This window comes from Ixodes scapularis, unplaced genomic scaffold (assembly GCF_016920785.2).
Source record: "Ixodes scapularis isolate PalLabHiFi unplaced genomic scaffold, ASM1692078v2 PGA_scaffold12__126_contigs__length_90152505, whole genome shotgun sequence".
NCBI classification, from domain to species: domain Eukaryota; kingdom Metazoa; phylum Arthropoda; class Arachnida; order Ixodida; family Ixodidae; genus Ixodes; species Ixodes scapularis.
Window position 1 is genome coordinate 69,436,370 of NW_024609838.1, and position 18,554 is coordinate 69,454,923.

Sequence of the window (18,554 nt, forward strand, 5' to 3'; positions counted from 1 at the left end):
ACGAGCATACGGCGCCGAGAGTAGGCCTTTTTAGCAGACGATCTTTTCGACTCAAAAGCTGCGCGCGTTCCGCAGGCGGCGACAGTCGCTGAAACAAAAAAGACAGGCGCGGTAACAGCAAGGAACTGCAGTTCCTTCTCTGCTAAATACGCCGGCTCTCGGCGTCGTCTGCTCGTTCGTTGGCGGCAGTTGGCGTCGCGACCGCTTGCGCCATCTCTTATCTCGCGTGCGAAACGGCGCCGTGTTGTTTGCAGACCGGTGGCGTCGCTGCGTTTCCATAGGAGCTAAGCCTTTTTTTTTTCTTTAGTTTTTCATCAGGTAAGTTCGCTCTTTTAAAATTTTACAAAAAAAAAAAAAAAGCACCATTTGTGGGCAACGCAGCACAAAGTTGTAGCGCGATAGGTTGAGAAACCGAATTTTCCGGTCGATTTAAAGAGCCTGGCGTCTCCTTGTATCACCCTGTATTTTTGAGAGCCTGGCTTGTGGATGGATTTCTTTGACTACATTCGAGTTTCTGGTCAGTGGCATCGTCAGAGAGTTCTTGATACGGGTTGGGTTGGATAGGAATGTCCATGTAGTATGAAGTAACCGGTCGTATACTTAGAGCATTCTGATTCCAGCACCAGCGTCTGGTGTTGGCAAGAGGTAAAGACGCGTAGCACTCAAATAGCGTCGAATGTTAATCTAAGCAGTATGCGAAGCTATTATAATAGTGCGAATTCTGAGAAAATTGCAAGGGCTTTGAAAAAACAGCATCACCCCACCTCGTCGTCGTCGTCCTTACTGTCTAAAAAGTTAGAATAGTATAACATTCCTCGAAGCACAGATCTCGCAATGACTCGCGTTCAAATCTTTATGCAGACTGTCTTTTGTATGATGTATAAGCAGTGTGACGCCGGCTTGAGTGTAATAGGCAACCTGCAATGCTGTTTGGTTTGGCGCTATCTAGCGACTGATGCAAGAAATATTGGGTACCCCTGGGAGTGGCGGCTTCATTGTTCAAATGTGAGCTATTACTGTGGTGGCGGCGCTTAGCCGTGTCTGAAGCAAGAAATACTGGGTACCTCAGGAAGCCGTGATTGCGTAACATGCCAGTACAGCGGATGCTATGGCCCTGGCGGGCCAATGGGAACGTGACTGCGTATCACCGGAGCGCGCCTCTACTCTGAAGAAGCATCAGTCTTTTCGCTGCATCATGCTCCAATATGCGTGCGTGGCGCTCGTATACATTGCGCACTTTGAAGCCGCTGGCACGCAATGTGAGACTTATTATTCCTCCTTTGCCAAGCTAGAACAAGACAGGGGGGGACCGTGGGCTCTCACTCTGCCGGCGCTGTCTGGCTGTTGACGGCTGGATATTGAAAATACAAAATACTCTTAAAATGCAATCGAAATACATTTGGAAATATTTTAAACATTATAGTTTTCTCTAAAGGTCGCGCTGCACGTGCTGGCTTCTGCCGCAGTTACGGTTTTAAAGCCAAAGCCTAAAACAAAAGGTATCTTGCACACGCGTTCTTCAGTGCCTTATTTGGGTTATTTAGTTGAAATCTTTTATACGCGGACAGCGAGCGCTTGACTGGTGGCTTTCCTTCGAACTAGTGCTGACGTCATGGGTTCGCCCATGTGAATCAGACGGGCGGAACAGGTCAAACCAAACTAACGGCCATTATCGTCTGTGTCTGGGTCACGCAGTTGTCTGAGTGAAAGAAGCAGATGATTCATAAGGTCATGAACGGTAGGTACGCATAAAGAAACGCATTAGCTTTGAACAAATAAAACATAAAACAGCATAGCGCTGCCTGCCCTAAAAAAAAGCACCTTTTTATTCTTTCTTTTTTAAATCACCCTCGCACGAGTGGTTGCCGTGCTCGCCTTTTATTTACACGACGGTAACACAGACAGAACTGATAACGCCAGTTTGTTCGTTTTGTTGAACTTTCCCTTTCCCCCTGACTGCTTCACATAGATGAGCCCGCGAAGTCAGCAGTAGTTTGAGCGGTTTGTAACCGGCGGCAACATTACACTTTGTGACGTCATCAGGTGAAAATTGAAGGACCAGTCTGTAAGACGTGGTAAATAAACAGTATACTTTTATTTCATAAAAGCATAATACAGTTTATGTATTTTTGTTTTTGGTTTTCGTTTTTTCCAATTGAGTTGCGCGTGCACGCTGTGTTGTGACTTTCCAGATCTCAATTTTCACTGCTTGTGGCCTCCATTTTCCAAAAGAGCTTTGCAGCGACGCTCCAAGTGTTCATAAAATAGGTATGTGACATAAATGCGAAGCAAAAAGAAAAGGAAAAGTAGCCGCCGGTATCAGATCCCCGCCATATTTGACCTACATGCCGGCACACGCGAGGGCTTCATCGCTCGCCACGTCAGATTCGATCGCTCTAGCGGAGATCCACTCAGCCATCTTTCGTACTTGTAGTTAGTCACGCTATCCGCTTATTAACGCAAGTGCTGATTTCGGAAGTTTCGGCAGGATAAATCAACTTTCGCATTCGTGATTCCCTCGATATATGAGCTGCAGCGGTAAAATCGCAAGATAAAGCACCTGTTTGCGAGTAAACATGTACAATCGTTGCGAGGAAACTCAGGTAGCGGGAAGCTGATTCACTTTCGCCCGAGGCCTAATGTATTCGCTGAATTTGTACAATTGAGTCCTTGAAGTGCGACCACTAACCTCGAGTTAACGCACGTGCGATAAATATCGTTGCGTTAGTCTGCGATGGTATACGACACACGTCAAACAAAACAGAGAAAACAGGAAGACGGCATTGAGTCAGGTATACGTTTGATACTAGAATATTACTGAAAACAAATGTCCGGCGGTGTTAGTTTTATTTATTTATTTATTTAAAAGTTCCCTCAGGGCCCGAAGGCATTACAGAGGGGAGCGGGTTACATCAATAGAATTCAACAACATACAATAAATAACAACCTATGAATGCAAAACAATATGTACATATTAGTGAAACGCTGAAATGTGAACATTGTTAAGGCAATTTTTGAAAGCAATTAACACTGTCAGATATTGATACCACAGACGCTGGAAGGTGGTTCCACAACACTGTAGTTCGGGGTATGAATGTTCAAAATGGACAGTGCACATTTCGTTGCTAAACTAGTTTCGTTGTTTACGGTGTAAGAGGTCACGAACAGCACGTCATTTGTAACTTTGCGCAGTAGGTTGGTTACAAATTAGCCCGCAGAAGAGGCCGCGCTCACACGGCTATAGTTCTTCGATTGCTTTCCAGCGTTGAGTTTTTGCTTTCCACTCGCCGGCGGAAATAAAAATCTACCCTTTTCAAAATTCCGCTAAAGTCAGGAGGACTGAATGTCACTATATTTGATCACAGGACGCTGTGCGTCGCGAGTTGCAATTTTATTTTGTGGTTCTTCCCTGTTGCAAGTGAAGGTATTGAATGTCTTAATAATATTTTACTTAGCTGTTGAGTATATTATTTCCCAATTCTACAGCCCCAGTTTCAATTCTAGCCGGAGTGAACAGCACAGAAACCCACTATAGCGCCGAGACAATAGCATAAACAAGCAGTGTAACAAAAACGTCATCATACCGGGGTACTTTAAAATTTTGAAGGGTTGATAAAAATAATCTTTATATTTATTTATTGATACTACTGTCTCCTATTTCAGGGGGCGTGGCAGGAGTGGTTTACAACATATGGTACACAAAAACAGTAATAAAAAAAACAGCAGGTAACAAGCACAAGGATATTCGTTCCAGCTGATCCAAAAACACACAAAAAAGTTAAACATGTAAAAAAAAAAAAAAAACAGCGTTACACAAAGACTATCTTTATCGCAAAAACTTAAGAAAGGAGCATCAGATACAAGAATCACAAAAATCGCGGAGTTTATTAAAGAAGGACGACTCTGGTGATGCTGTTATTATATCGCTTTGCATGGAGTTCCAGCCGTGAACAGTCCTTGGAAAAAAGAATTCTTAAATGCATTAATCCGACAGTTGAATTCTTTAAGTGTTCTGCAATGATAACTTCGCATGGGATAATTTTGAAGTGCGGGTGAAATATATTTAGAGATGTCGATTTTGATCCGGTTGTATAATAAATTATATATGAACTTTATTCTCGTAAACATGCGTCTATGCTTTAGTAAGTTCACCCCAAGAAGGGCGTACAGTTCAGAGACGGGATATTTTCGCTGAAATTTATTATGGATGAAGCGTAAACTTTTTCCTTTAACATTTTCAAGGACGTTTATATTGGTACATGTAAATGAATCCCAAACCACCGAAGCGTATTCGAGGATGGGTAATATAAAAGTTTTATAGGCTGTCAATTTAACGACGGAAAAGGCATGTTTTAAATTTCGTCTTAAGTACCATAACTTGGATAGTGCTTTTGCGTGCAGTGGACATGATAGGAGTGTTCCAGCGTAGGTCATTCGATATAATGACACCCAAGTATTTATAAGAAGTAACTTCGGCTAGTGAAGTACTATTAATGGAATAATCGAAAGAAAGATGGCTTAATTTACGAGTTATATGCATTCGAACACACTTCTTGATATTCAATGACATCTGCCACGAGTCGCACCAATGCGACATCTTGGACAAGCAGGTGTTTAGTAGAGTTTGGTCACTTATTTCATTGACTTCTGTAAATGAAACCACATCGTCTGCAAACAGTCGAACACGTACTGGAATATTAGCGGTTACATCGTTTATACAAATTTATAACAGTAATTGTTCCAGGACCGACCCTTGCGGAACACCCGATAAAACAGGGACTAATGATGATTCACTCGAGTTGATCTGTACATACTGTTTTCCGTCCTGTAAGTATTTCTCGAGCCAGCGAAATATACATTCGTTTTGAAACAATTGATTTAAGTTTAAGGAGAAAGCTTTAGAAAGATCTAGGAATATGACATCAATTTGTTTGGATCGATTCAGGATATTTGCGAAATCATGGACTGTTTCAGGTAACTGTGTCGTAGTAGAAAGGCCATGACGGAAACCATGTTGATTTGAAAAGAAAACAGCATTGTTTTCTAAGTAATTCGCGAGGTGTTTAAAAACAATATGCTCTTGCAGCTTCGAACAGTAAGGAAGTAATGAAATAGGCCTATAGTTTACCGGAAGTAGCAGGGAGCCAGTTTTGTGAACGGGAATTACTTTTGCATATTTCCACTCAGCAGGAATGACAGATTCGTTTTAAGACCTTTGAAAAATAAGGTAAAGACATTTGGAGCACCACTCAGCGTAGCGAATAAGAAATGAAAGTGCTAAGGCTGTCAACGGTGCTCTTTCAGCAAAACAACAACAACAAAAACAACAAAAATAATTAAAGGTATTGTTATGAGCAAAATTGCTTTTCTTGTAGCGTTGTTGTGAGACACTATGGTTACTCAAAAATCTTATTTAATGTTAAGAGGTTGACCGAAATAGTCAGGCTGACTAAACATGTGACCGTTGAACGGTCAAAAGTTTCATGAAAGGTGTAATATAGTACTCGACCAACAATACGAAACCTCTAAGAAATACCGGGGAATAAACTCTTTTCAAAAGCGCAAGCCTCCTTATCTGCTACATGAATTACCCTAAGCCCTTGTATTTTAGGCACGCACTTTAAGTATGCAATGGCCACGAGTGCTGCGCCAGCGCTCCGCGTGAACTTATAGATCCAATGACACGCTTGATGCAGGAAGCAATGCCGAAAATTGGTGGCCTGCAGTGTTGTTTAACGAATATTTGAAAACGCTGAATATAAGACTCAAAATAATAATCTATTGTCGATGTGCTTTCGGTAGATAGAGAAATGAGACAGTGACGATGGTGGCACAGGTCAAAATCAGTCTGTCCTGACTCCAGAGAACTTGGTGGCCCTACTCGGAGCTAGAGCCACCAAATGAGCTCGCTTGGAGTATCGGTACACCTTTCTCCGATCCACGAGTGGGCGCCGCCGTCTCGGTGCTTAGTGCGGAGTAGATGGAACTGTTCATCGTCACAATTCAAAAATGCGACTTCCTCCTCTTTAATGCGGTGTTAGGAAGCTCAGGGGATATTGTCTTACTGAGTCGCGAACTGTTTTAACATTTCTTGAGGACGGAAAAGCGTTTCCTGCAATTTCAAATAAAGCTTCAGAAAACCGGCAACAATAGGTTTAAACACCAAGTTGGCTGAAGTGTCGTTACTCTGAAGCGTAGCTGAGTTACTGGTTCTACTCAAAGCCAAAGCTACCTTACTTAGAGAGACCCCTCGTTCCGCCGGCGCGAGCCTGCGCCCGCCACAGCTCGAACACGGCTCTCATCTGGACACTCGGCGAAAAAGTCGGCGAGGAAATAGACCACCTCGATTGGACGGTGCTAAGGTCAAGCGCGGCGCCGGCCAATCGCGGCCGCCTGATTCGTCGCCGACTTTTTCGCCAAGTGTCCGGACTAGAGCCCCAGTTCAGCGTCAGGGCGGGCTCCGAAGGGTCAGCCACATCGCTTTCCACCCTATGAATGGTTCTTCTGGGAATATATGAGTATATTCCTTTGTTTAGTTAAGAATGTACGAAGTGTTTTTTAAGCTTTACCGATTTCTTAAAAGAAAGTCGCACCTGCGCGGTTTGTATACGCGAGTACAGTGTTCTAACGCGAGTTATATGTCGAGAGGGGACATATTAGAGGGAGTATTCGCTGGCGGCCATGCCTGTGTGCGCGACTGCTGAGCGCGTGCTGAGGGCGAGCTTCCACAGTTCCTTTGCAACGTGCATTCCGCACCATCAAGATTGCCGGACTTAGCAGCCTATTCATGCGAGCTCGATCTGAGCATGCGCTCTACACAGCGCCCTCAAATATGGCTAAAGCCCCTTCATGTTTCAAAAGTAGTGCAAGATGCGTCGATGCACGAGGCACGTACGACGTGCAGCCTTTGGGGAGATCATGGTGGCACAGCACAGCACCGAGCTAGATTTCAGACGCCATGTTCTTCGCAGAAGTGGCGCCCGGCACGTGTCTCTGTGGCATTTCCACAACAATGAATGGCGCCAAGTTTCCCAGGTTAGAGGGGCTTTAATTATGGTTAAAGTTCCTGTATAGGCTCCCTATGAGAGCCAGAGTTGCGCGCCTATTTTCCACGTGCCGCCGCGCCGCTATTCGCCGTGATCCGATCACGTGATGAGCCGGATCAAGTGCCGTGTAGGAAAGTAGACGTTGCACGCGCACCGCCGAACGTTCCTCTGCTTTTGAGCGCGCCGCGCGCCTCGAACGCGCAGCGCTGCTATTCGCAGAATTCAGTCACGTGAGGAGCTGGATCAACGTGCCATGCAGGAGAGACGGCGCTACGGGGATGAACGCGCAACTCTGCTCCCGTAGGGACCCGGCTTAACCTCGAACCGCGCGCCAAGGTGAAGCGGACCTACACTTCAGCCAGGACGTTCGCTGGTTGTCGTAAAATGTTGCCAAGCGTCTCTCGCCGAAGCGCACACCACTGAGGGCAGAAAGAAATTTAAAAAATAACTATAAAACGTACACGTGTCGTCTTCGACAGCGAAATAGCAAGGACAATTAAATAAAATGCCTAAACCGGTAACAAATCGAAAAATTTCAAAAAAAGATCTGAAGTCTTAAGGCGCTCTTCAGAATCTGCCACAAGTCGCATGGCCTTTGCATCAACGATGGCTGCGCTCGAGGCAGCTCTGGCTTCCACAACATGCAGGAACAGAGGCTGCGATCGTTATAGAGCCAGCTCCAACCCTTAAAGATGTCCCGTCCTACAATATGTGATGCTACGATTCTGTGTGGATAGCTCCTCCTGCGTTCCGAGACAGTAAGTGTGCCGCTAACGTTAGCCATCGGCGATGCAGCAAACGGCACCATCTTGTCATCGCGCACCCCACTGACGTGCCCCTGGCGCACCCCAGCATGGCGGAAACGGTACGGGGCGCCAGCATCGCTCAAGATGCTGGCGCTTGAGCACGAAAAATAAATGAATGAATGAATGAATGAATGAATGAAAGATGGCAGCGCACAGGAGCCTTTCTTGCAAACGTGTATACAGGAACTCTAGTTATGGCGTCCAGTGAATGCCCCCATTGGGCAGGAGACCGAACTATAGGGGGCGCTTTATTGAGGTTGTTATGCCTACAGTCCGGTGTTTACTAACACAGCATAAAAAAGAAATTTAGTCTCCGGTCTGGCCACGAACGCTTCGCTCTGACAAGTGCTTTATTCGCACAAGGAGAAGAGGCATTCTAATCGCCATCTTCGATTTCTCGGATCAAAAACAAACAAGAAAATACGGTTTGTTGTCCACACAGCTGAAGCATACCACTAGAGGCGTGACTGTTCCATCTTCTCCCCAATAGTAGGTGAAGCGTCACGATTCGTAGAATATTTATCTGAAATTTGTTTAAATAAATTTTTTTTAATTGGGTAGTAAAAATAACAATATGGCCGTAATTAGAAACTTGCTGAGCGTCCGTGGAAACTACAAATTCGGTGTATTTTAGGAAGGTTTAGAGCTCCTAGGAAACGCGGTAGTGCGCTGAAGCATAGCCTCCTCTATACTTACAAAGCCGTGCAGTTCGACGGCGGAGCCGTAGAGTGCCCGGTCGCAGATTTGGAGCGCGAGGATCTGGTAGCACAGAGCACTAAAGAGCCATTTCTCAGGAGCCTGTACGACAGCGCACAGCTTTTACAGCGGCGAGGACCCGAAACATACTCGTTGGCTCGGGAGAAGTGTGTTTCGGCGTCTCGCTGCAGCGGGGTGCCAGTCACGTGGCTCTCCTCTCATCTGTTGTCTGCCGCTCCACCTTTTCCATTTCGGCGGCCGCTTCTCGTGGACATCTACCCGGCTTTGTCAATATATAGGAGGCTATGGGGAAAGTTACCGCTCGTCCAATTTGGCGTAAAGCTAGCGGTGTGAAAAAGCGTATAATAGCACAGGAAAAAAAAACAAAAAACAAAATAAAAAAACCGAGCGTGCGCGTTTTCGTACCGCCATTCTTGCGCCTTTTGCAGAAGGGGTAAAAATTAATGCAGCACCTCGCTTCCCATGCGTTTAAAGACGTTCTGCAATTTACTGATTTAGTGGATTTTGATGACGCTCGGCTTGTTTTCATTAGAACCATATGTTTACCTTCACTAGTTAAAAAGGTAATGAACAAATCTCAGTGAATTAACCGGCCCATTGTAACGATTTGCCCGTCATGTTACGGGCCCTAGCTCGCCGAAGAACTCACCTGCACAAACCGCATTAAGGAAGCTTTCACACCTTTCTTAGCATAATCTTTAGAGCGTAAAAAGACCCTGTATAAGACCACCTATACTAAATCAATATATTTACCATTATTTAAAAAAAAACTCTTAAAATAAATTAAATCTCTCTTTGAATATATATAAAACTTCGCATGCCTGATTTAGATTTGATGACTATAAATGGTACTCTGGAAAAGTCAGTGCTAGTATAAATGTGTTCAAGTTCACTGTGCGAACTATTCAATACAAAAATAAATCTTATACTAAAGGAAATCATCAACATTTGTATTCTGATGGCAGATCACCTGTTTTGATAAACTTCATCCATCATCGAATATGTTTTATTTATTATAAAAATCGAATATGCGGGGCATCTGCTTAAATAAAAAGGTTGTGAAAGCTACACTAATGCGGTTTGTGTAGGTGAGTTATACGGCCAGGGGACATTGTATGGTGGGCTAATCGTAACGACCAGTCGGCTATATAATATTTAATAAAAATGTGAATAACTCTTTTAATTATTGAAAATAAACACACTTTCTAAGCGTCATCGAAAACGACTAAACCAGTCAATATTAAACTGACTTGGAGCATCGGGGATGCACGGTGGAGCGCTGAAGTTACCAGCAGCAGGAGCAAGGCTACGGGTGCGATAATGCACTAGTGCACTACCCACGCGCTCTGAGTATTTCTAAAAATGACCGATTTAATAGTTTTCGATAACAGTCGTCAAGTTTCTAATTTGAATCACAGGTATATTTTGCACCAATCAAAAAGTTAATTTAAAGATTTTAGGTAATTGTTGCAATTATCGTGATGATTAGCCCCCATGTAACGCCCCCCCCCCCCCCCCGTCCTCCTCCCCCCGGCAGTATAATTCGCCAGGGCAAACCGCATGTGCAGCTTTCACCGCTTTTTCAATCAACTCTGTTTCCCTTAAAAAGAAACACCCTGTATACATATATTTAGACATTTCTGGAATTACATGGCCTCAATACTAGTTTAAAGCGCCAGTTTAGCAAGAATTGCAAAAGAAAATGTGTATGAATTAAAAACTTCAGAATCTCATGCTTGTTTAACGAGCCATTTTGCTTTGTTGCAAAGCACACCGAAGCAGTCATATTTCCCGATGTATGTAAGAAAGTATTTTTGATAATAATACTTTCTTCGTTCGCCAACGAAATCAATGTTGGTGGAGACAGGAGGAAAGAGTTGTCATAAACAACCTGACTGGCCTCAAGCTCCAAAATACAACAGTAATAGAGCACATATAAATACTGTAGTCTTATCAAATTAGAAGAATTAGCCCCGTGCGCCACCGAAAGCGTCGCTGTGGTCGGCCTACCACGATTGGCCGAACGCTGAGTATGACGTAGGAAAGGGGATTTATCATTGACGAAATAAGAGGAATGAAAGAACTTTAATTTTGACGGTGTCGGAAGTGTTCCTTTGAGAGTGCAATGATTTCAAGCTTCCACCATGCTATTTACAAACACCATCGAACTTGCTGTTTCCAAGGTAATGACGTCACAAGGGGGAACCATAGGAGGGCGCCACCAAAACATCTCGCCGCTAATTAAGAACAAACATCGCTGAACATAAATGGTAGAAAAATATACATTATACACACATGGAAAATAAATATACAAATTGGACATAACACGTCATCAAAATTAATGCATTTGGTTCTAACTGCAATATCCCGCAAGACGCTTATCGATATACTGTCAATTCCAATATTTCTAGCGCTAAAGTGGTTAAGAATGACAGGAAGATTATAGGTTATTGTAGGATGATCTTAATTTTTCTAACAAATGGTACTTCCCAAGGTTTTCGTGTGGGATATAAATTTACACTTTATTTTTGTTAAATTAGCTACATCTTCAATATGGCGCGAGTTGATAAGTTCTTTTTAGGTTTAATACCAATCACATAAACGGTGTCTAGGCAAGTCATAAATTTCATGCTTGGCACCCTCATGAAGAATAACGAACTGCAAAAATTAAGTGCGCCTAAAGACTGTCAACATTGGCCTTGGAAAAGCAAAGCGAATGAGAAACGAGTCGGGGGAGGGAAAAATGGGGCTAGAACCATGGCGAGTCTGTTTTATGAACATTATTCTTATATTGGCATGAAAAAAGTAGGCGGCACAAGGTAAGTGTGCTAGTGAAAATTGGAATGATTGCGCCACTGTTTATTGCTCACTGCTTGACATTTCACCTTCCTAGATAACTTTGATGAAGGAGCACTAGGCTGCCATATCACATTCCAACTGAACTATGTGGGTGAACTGTGAACTCTACGTTGCAAGTCAAAGAGAAGCAGAATTGAACACTTCATTACTGATTAGGCGAAGGCTCGCCTCTCGTTGAAAAGCAAGTTAGTGATAGAGGGCGGGCCGTCGGCCTGGACTTGTGTTTCAGCGCACATTGCCTTGGGGCTTTAGAACTAACACGTTTTGAATCGGGAGTTAAAATTCTGTAGACAAAGGTCACATATGTATTGCTGTTTTTATATTGTTTATTTAAAGTTTATCCAGATGTGTTGTGCATGGCACGAAAGCTCACAAAATCAGAATTTATAGCAGTATATTGTCCATAATAAAAGGGTGTGTTTTGGAATAGATTTGACTTAAAGAAAATATCTAGATGATTCGTACTTTTATAAACAAACTTATCTTACTATATTATGTTTGACAACCGCAAATCATCTGAACTCTGATGACTTCATAAAAAAAAATCAATGTATTTTTTGCTTCAATGCTTTCTCAATAAGCTCAAAGTAAAAGATAGCTATACATTAGGAGAGTAATTGATAATACAATTTTATATTAACATCCACACAAAAAAGTGTCCCACTCTTAATTATGCGTTAGTGACAGCCTACCTTAGAATATGTGCTTCTAGCTTGGGTTAAATTAGCTCTCACGGAAGAGAGATGTCCGTTACAAACGTTCAAACTGACATCCTACAACCCGAGTTTTGACGAGGGCAATGGGCGGAGGCTCAGTGTCCTCGTGAATTGGAGCTAGAGGGACCAATTGAACGGGGTGCCTTTTCATCATCTGTGCCTAGTTCTTAAGCAGCGAAAAGCAATAAAAGCAACTGGTACCGAGAAACGAAAGGACAGCAGGGACAAAAGAATCTCAATTGCGTTCTAGTTTGAAAAAACAGTCGATTTTACAAAGCAATTCTTTTTTCTTCATGTTGCGGGGATCTCATCAGACGCGAACATTATCAATACCATTTAAAAGACAACAAGCAATAACGTCGTTTGTAAAAAAAAATATCAATAAAAAATAAAGCGTCCTCTGAAGTAAGGGCGTTTTGTGTGTTAAGAAAGAAATCCCAAGGTTCCGAACTAGTAAGGGAAATATAAAAGCAGATTTCTGGGCCGGCGCTCGTGTTACACCAGAAACACTCTACAACGGCAGCCGACTCAACGCATTGCGATAACACCTACGTAAATCCGTATGAACGATTATTGTATCAGGCCACTACTCAATGTAGCGTCTGTGGCGGAATCCTAGCCAACCCATTCCGACACTAGCAACATCACCTCTACATGAGACGTGGGTTGGCTTCGCTCGAAACCACCACTACATCTGGACTGACAGCCAGCCCTGGCCGTCGACTCCAAGCTCACCTTTCGTCTCCCTTATCAGAGTTGCTCTCCTGTCACGGCAGCGTCGTTCACGTGTTCACGCACTAGCGATCCTTCGTCCCGTATCGTCGCGAGGACCGCATCCACCTCCATGAGCACGGTGTGTAGGCGCGGCCAAATTACCGAGAAGCGACTGGGCCCGGCGTCAGAGCCAGCGGAGGCCACCAGCACGCGACGGTACCTTAGCGACGGATCAACAAGCCGCGTCGCTAGTCGATGGACGGCGCCACCTGGCATGAACCTCGAATAGAGAGCCTAGATTTGAAAGAGGGAGCAACTGAAACTACGGAGATCTTTTGATTCTTGAAGGCGGACACCTCCCTTTGATGCTGTCGGAGGCGCTTGCAGATGATTGACGCTTTCGCCTCCACATCGCACCTTGTGTTGCAAGTGCGGCCTTTTGGTCAGGTGACCCCAAACGAGCAGTTGCAAGCACTCTCAAGTCGAGGAACACTAGCCTCGTCAGCTGGTCCTTTCACGGGAAAACAGATACCTCTTTCACTCCCTGGAATGCTTCATTTGGGTTTTTTGGAGGACGTCACCCAGGCATAGGGGAATAAGGTAAACATCGAAACTCGACAGCGCGGAGTGTGTATGGTTTTTAGTGTCTGCATGTTTTCATGTGACCGCGTGGTGTATCGGCCTCGAGACCCAGACTGAATTGTGTGGAAGCGTGCTTTTGTTTATCCATGAGCCACGTGGTGATTCCATCTGCCCACAATGTGGGAGGAGACAAAGCATCCCGACTGACCGCACAGAGCACGGGCAAGGCTGTAGAGCACATGCTCTTAGCAGTTGACCCCAGTGCGCAAGCGCTGCATTGGCGCCTCCAATGGCTTCGGCCTCGCGGGCTCGCGCGCGCCTTGCTCCAAGTAAGCGTAATACAAAGCGTAGTTCTGCTTTTCACCACGTGTGCCGTGTCGATCGAATCTCGAGGTGAATACTGGAGCGCATCGATACAACCGAGAATAGAGCAACGTTGGGGGCCTGGCTGTATGCACACAATGACTCACGGACACGAGGAATTCGCTTATAAGAATTCGCAGGACAATATTAAGTTTCTCAAAATATATATATATATTATTAATATTTACCAATTGCTGACAGCCGACGGTTCCATGAAAAAGGTGCTGAGGCTTCAAAGCACACTATAGAGTCGATAGTTTAAGTATTCTAGCCCAAGGGTCTCCAAACCCCGGCCCGTGGGCAAGATCCAGCACCCAGAAAACTTCCGAACGGCCTGCGGCTGGCTGCGGTCCTTCCAATGAAGCCCAGCTTGTGGCCCGTTTCCATCAGATACGCTGCTTCCGGCGCACAATGTGAGCGCAAAGAAACGGCACAGCGACGGGTTTCAAATGGACAAACGAAGATACCAGAAAGAATGAGAATAAGCTTCGTCGCAACGCGGGTCCTCTCGCCATATTTCTCACTGAACGCTGTCATCACCAGCCCCCATTCTTCGTCACCTGCTTCATCACTTTGCAAATATGTTAAAATCCTCTTACGTTATCATGTATCCTTAGTGCAATGTGTCACAACTCTTGCATACTGTCAGCCATATATAGTTTAATTGTTTTCATTAGTCTTTTGCACTGCGCCAAATGTCATTTTCCCATACACTTTAATTTAGGCCTCGTGAGTTTTCTCGGACATAATTGTAGTGTAATGTCGTAATTAGCAAAATATTACCTTCAAAATGGAAGTGCATGTAGTCATATACCTTGGGGCTTTTAAAAGTTTCTCAAACATACAGTTTTGTGTTTATATGCTTATATAGGTTTATTTACTTGACTGCTTTCATTTTTCGTTACACTCTGTCCTTCCGGCCCTCCAGACCCCGACGAATCTCTAATCCGGCTCGAAAAATCCCGACTCTGGCCCGGACGAACAATTTGTCTTTAGTTCGAGAACGTTTTAATTGTGTAAGGTTCAATACAAATAAGAAGTTTGTTCCAAACACCTTTTTGACAGCTCAAACTGTCTATTGACAAATAATATGTGAATTGTTTTCTCGGGCAATATAATATACGTCTAACGAATTGCAATTTAGAAATTATGTTCTTCGCATTGTACATCATTCCCCGAGTTCCTTGAAATATTGTCGTCGCACCCGAATTCAAAATTAATACTGACAATATTTATCGTTGTTTTTGTCATTATTTGTTTAAACGAAGACTGACCCATTTACCCCATAATACAGTAGCATTACTTGAAGATCAGATACTTTTACATAGATAATCTATTACTTTTGCAGAAATTCGTTCAATGGCCTTGGAGCCGACAGTTTCTATGTACTGTGAGCAGTTGCTTTTGTGCAGCCCAAGGATTTTCTCCTTTTCAATTGGAAGGGTTTAGTTTTGCCATCTATTGCTGCGAACAGCCTTCGAGACAGCGGAGACAGCGGAGACAGCCGTTCCCATTGTCTTGGAAAATCCGGTATATCGGTGCGTCGGCGGCTGCCCTCTCCCAGGGGGCAGCGCGAAATAAGCGCGACAGCGTGGACAGTGCGGTCCGCATGCATTCACTTGGAAGCGAGTTATCCCCACCGCTAGGGTAGGATTTGGTGCTGCAGTCGAAGTAGGTAATTTGCGAGAGACATGTATACGGGTCAGTTTACAAGGGTGTGTACGAAAGAGCAAAAACCTGTATTGACTACGTGCTTACATCTTACAGACTCGCACGTCAATTACAGAGCATGTAGCTAGATGGGGATGGAGTCTTTGACCAGAATCGCCTGAGGTTGGACTTATTCTCCTCAACCTGAAGCGACCACACAAAGTATATATAGTGTAAGATCGTTGAACTTGTGCTACCTGTGGGCGCCATCGCAGTCGTGGCTCGGAAGTTTGAGGCTAGCTAAAGACGGAGAGCAGCGACTGACTACGAGGAGTTCATCGGGGAACTAAACCGCCTCATTAAACGGCACTTCATCCGGAGGCGGGGCCTATAAAGCTATCGCTTTAATAAAACATATTGCGGAAAAATATTTTTCCTCTTCAGGATAAAATACTGAGGTGAAAACCCAGTAAAACCCAGTAAACTAGCGTATGCGAGAAAAGAACCGTTAGAACGCTCGCGCAGCGCGAAGAGCAGGTTATGTGCCACCTGAAGCTATGCCGCAGAGATTTTTTCGCATTGATGTACAGGCCTGGAAGGCGATCACACCGCCATCTGTTGGTTCAGAATCACACTAACCAGGGGTGGGGTTGCATCTTAAGGTGAGCTATTAAACTCAAACTTAGGCTGAGACTACAAGCTCCGCCTAGAGCGCGAGCTCGCTGGCTTCCGCAGTACTTTGGTTGCGCGTGCCCGCGCCTTCACATTTGTGTTAGCGTGCAAAGGCAGAAAGATCGCGCTGAGGCGGTTCTTCTAGTCTCGGCTTGGGTGAACGTAGTATGGAACCTTTTCATAAGGGCGCCGCCATCTTGAATTGTCGCCACTTCCAGTATGGGTGAAAACATTGTTTTGCCGTCGCCACGGGAATAGGAGACATTTAGGATATAAGCGTAACCGTCAAATATTCCCGTTTTGCCTCCCTTTTTGTATTTACTATATTTACAGGTTGAAACGTTCTATTATTTTTTCGTCACCGTCATTCGATGCGCCTATTAGGTGGGTAGGGACGAGAGTACACGAAAATGTTCTACAGGAGTAGGGCGTTTTAGAGGGCAAGATAGTAGCAGTAGGTTTTCTTTCCGTAGTTTTGGGAGACACGTTCACACCTGTTAAAACCTTTAGCATTACATGAAATTTTATTTGCGTACGACTATACGCGCACTTTTGTTACCTATTACGAGACATACTTTGCACCGCGTAGCCGCCAGAGGGAGTTTATTCTTATAATTTTAATATATTTTATTCATTAGCTTAGTGCATATTAACTAATATACCCTTTTGCAAATTTTGTGATTAGAAAATTTATTTACAACACTGTGGACAGGACTATGCAAGAAACACGCAGAGATTAAGAACAATGTGTACACATATATACGCGAACCAGTCTCTGCACAGTTGACGGGTCTTTGCCGCGCTGCCACACGCACAGGCCCGAAGGCGCACTGTCGCGAGGTGTCCCGTCCGCGCGATCACTCACGCGGCCGAAGCGTCACTCCAGATGAGCACACCCCCGCACCCGCAACGGCACCGATCTGATCTCAGGGACCTAGAGGTTGTCTAGGTACCTGAAGCGAAGTTCAATCCGCGAGTCGCGAACGCTCAGGTACCGGCAGGACCAGCGCGTGAGGAACTCATGTTCTCAGGCGCTGGTCCTTTAAGCCACAACAAACGGTTGTTGTGTTTAGAAAATTTTATTTACAACAGTGGTGTCATGCCCATAACAAAACCAAAACCCGAGAACGCGCTATGTACAGTATATAGTCTTTCAAGCTAGCCAACCCCGTGCCTAAGGCGCGGGCACGCACCCACCGCTCGGCAAAGCGCCCGTCCGCGCGATCACTCGCGCAAAGAGGCCCCCCGACCGGTACCGCGCTCGCACGTCCCGCCCCTGCGACGCCTCAAAGAGAGGGCCGCATCGTCGTCCCGTTCCCCCTTTCTCCGCCTAACGCGGTCTAGATATGATTGTGGCTTAAATATCAGTCGAAATAGTTTTATGCTCATGGGGCATAAAATCTGGTACATATTCATCAACAGTATAGACGAACGAAAGTTGCGGTGCTTTTCTGTGAACAGTTATTTCCCTTTTTGCTTCAGTTTTTGATGGTGTCAAAACTTGCTAAAATTAACATTTTATTGTCATGAGCTGTCTGGCGCGTGCCGAAGCCGAGCATTCTAAGGACTTGCGTGACAGCCTCAAATGCGTAGCACATAGAAGCTTATAAGTCTCCTCGTCACCGTGACATCGAACAATAGATTTACTGCAATATTACCAAAGCATCAAGGAGGGAATGGTGTTCCACGCGCCGTACGTGTCGGCGTCTGCAGCAGTAACTGTTCTAAAGCAAAAGCCTAAAACAAATGGCATCTTGCAGGGGCATTCGTCAACGCTCTATTCGGGTTATTTATACTTGGGCCACATGGGCTACTCCAATGCCATTTACAACCAATGACATTCGTGTGATCAACGAATCGGCTCGCGATCTGTCGCGCGTGGAACGCCCCACGCTCGGAGTGTCGCGCGCTGATTGGCCGATTGTTCAAATGTCATTCATTGTAAATGGCATTCGCGTTGCCCATGTGACCCAAGTATTACTTCGACTATTGTATACGTGAAAGGCGTGCTCCTGTGGCGCGTGGAATACCAATCCTTGCTTTTTCCTTGATGCTTGGGTAATTTAGCAATAGGTCTATTAGCGATGTGCGCGACCAAAAGCGTCGCTGCGGTCAGCTTTCCATGATTGGCCAGACCATTGGCATATGAGCATTGTCAGATTGTCAACTTTGACCGTGTTAGTTCCGGTTGCAATGGTTCCTAGCTTCCACTGCGCTTTTTAAACACACCATCGAACTCGCCGTCGCACCTGGTGGTAAGTAGCCAGGGTAACAACTGGTGACGTCACGGCGAGGCAAATCCCAGTCGTGACGTCATGGAGGGAAACCATTAGAGGGGCCACCGAAATATCTCGGCGCTAATACAACGAACTAACGTCTGAATGCTCAGGCTCTATATCGATTTCTGTCTGCAAATCATTTTTTCACCA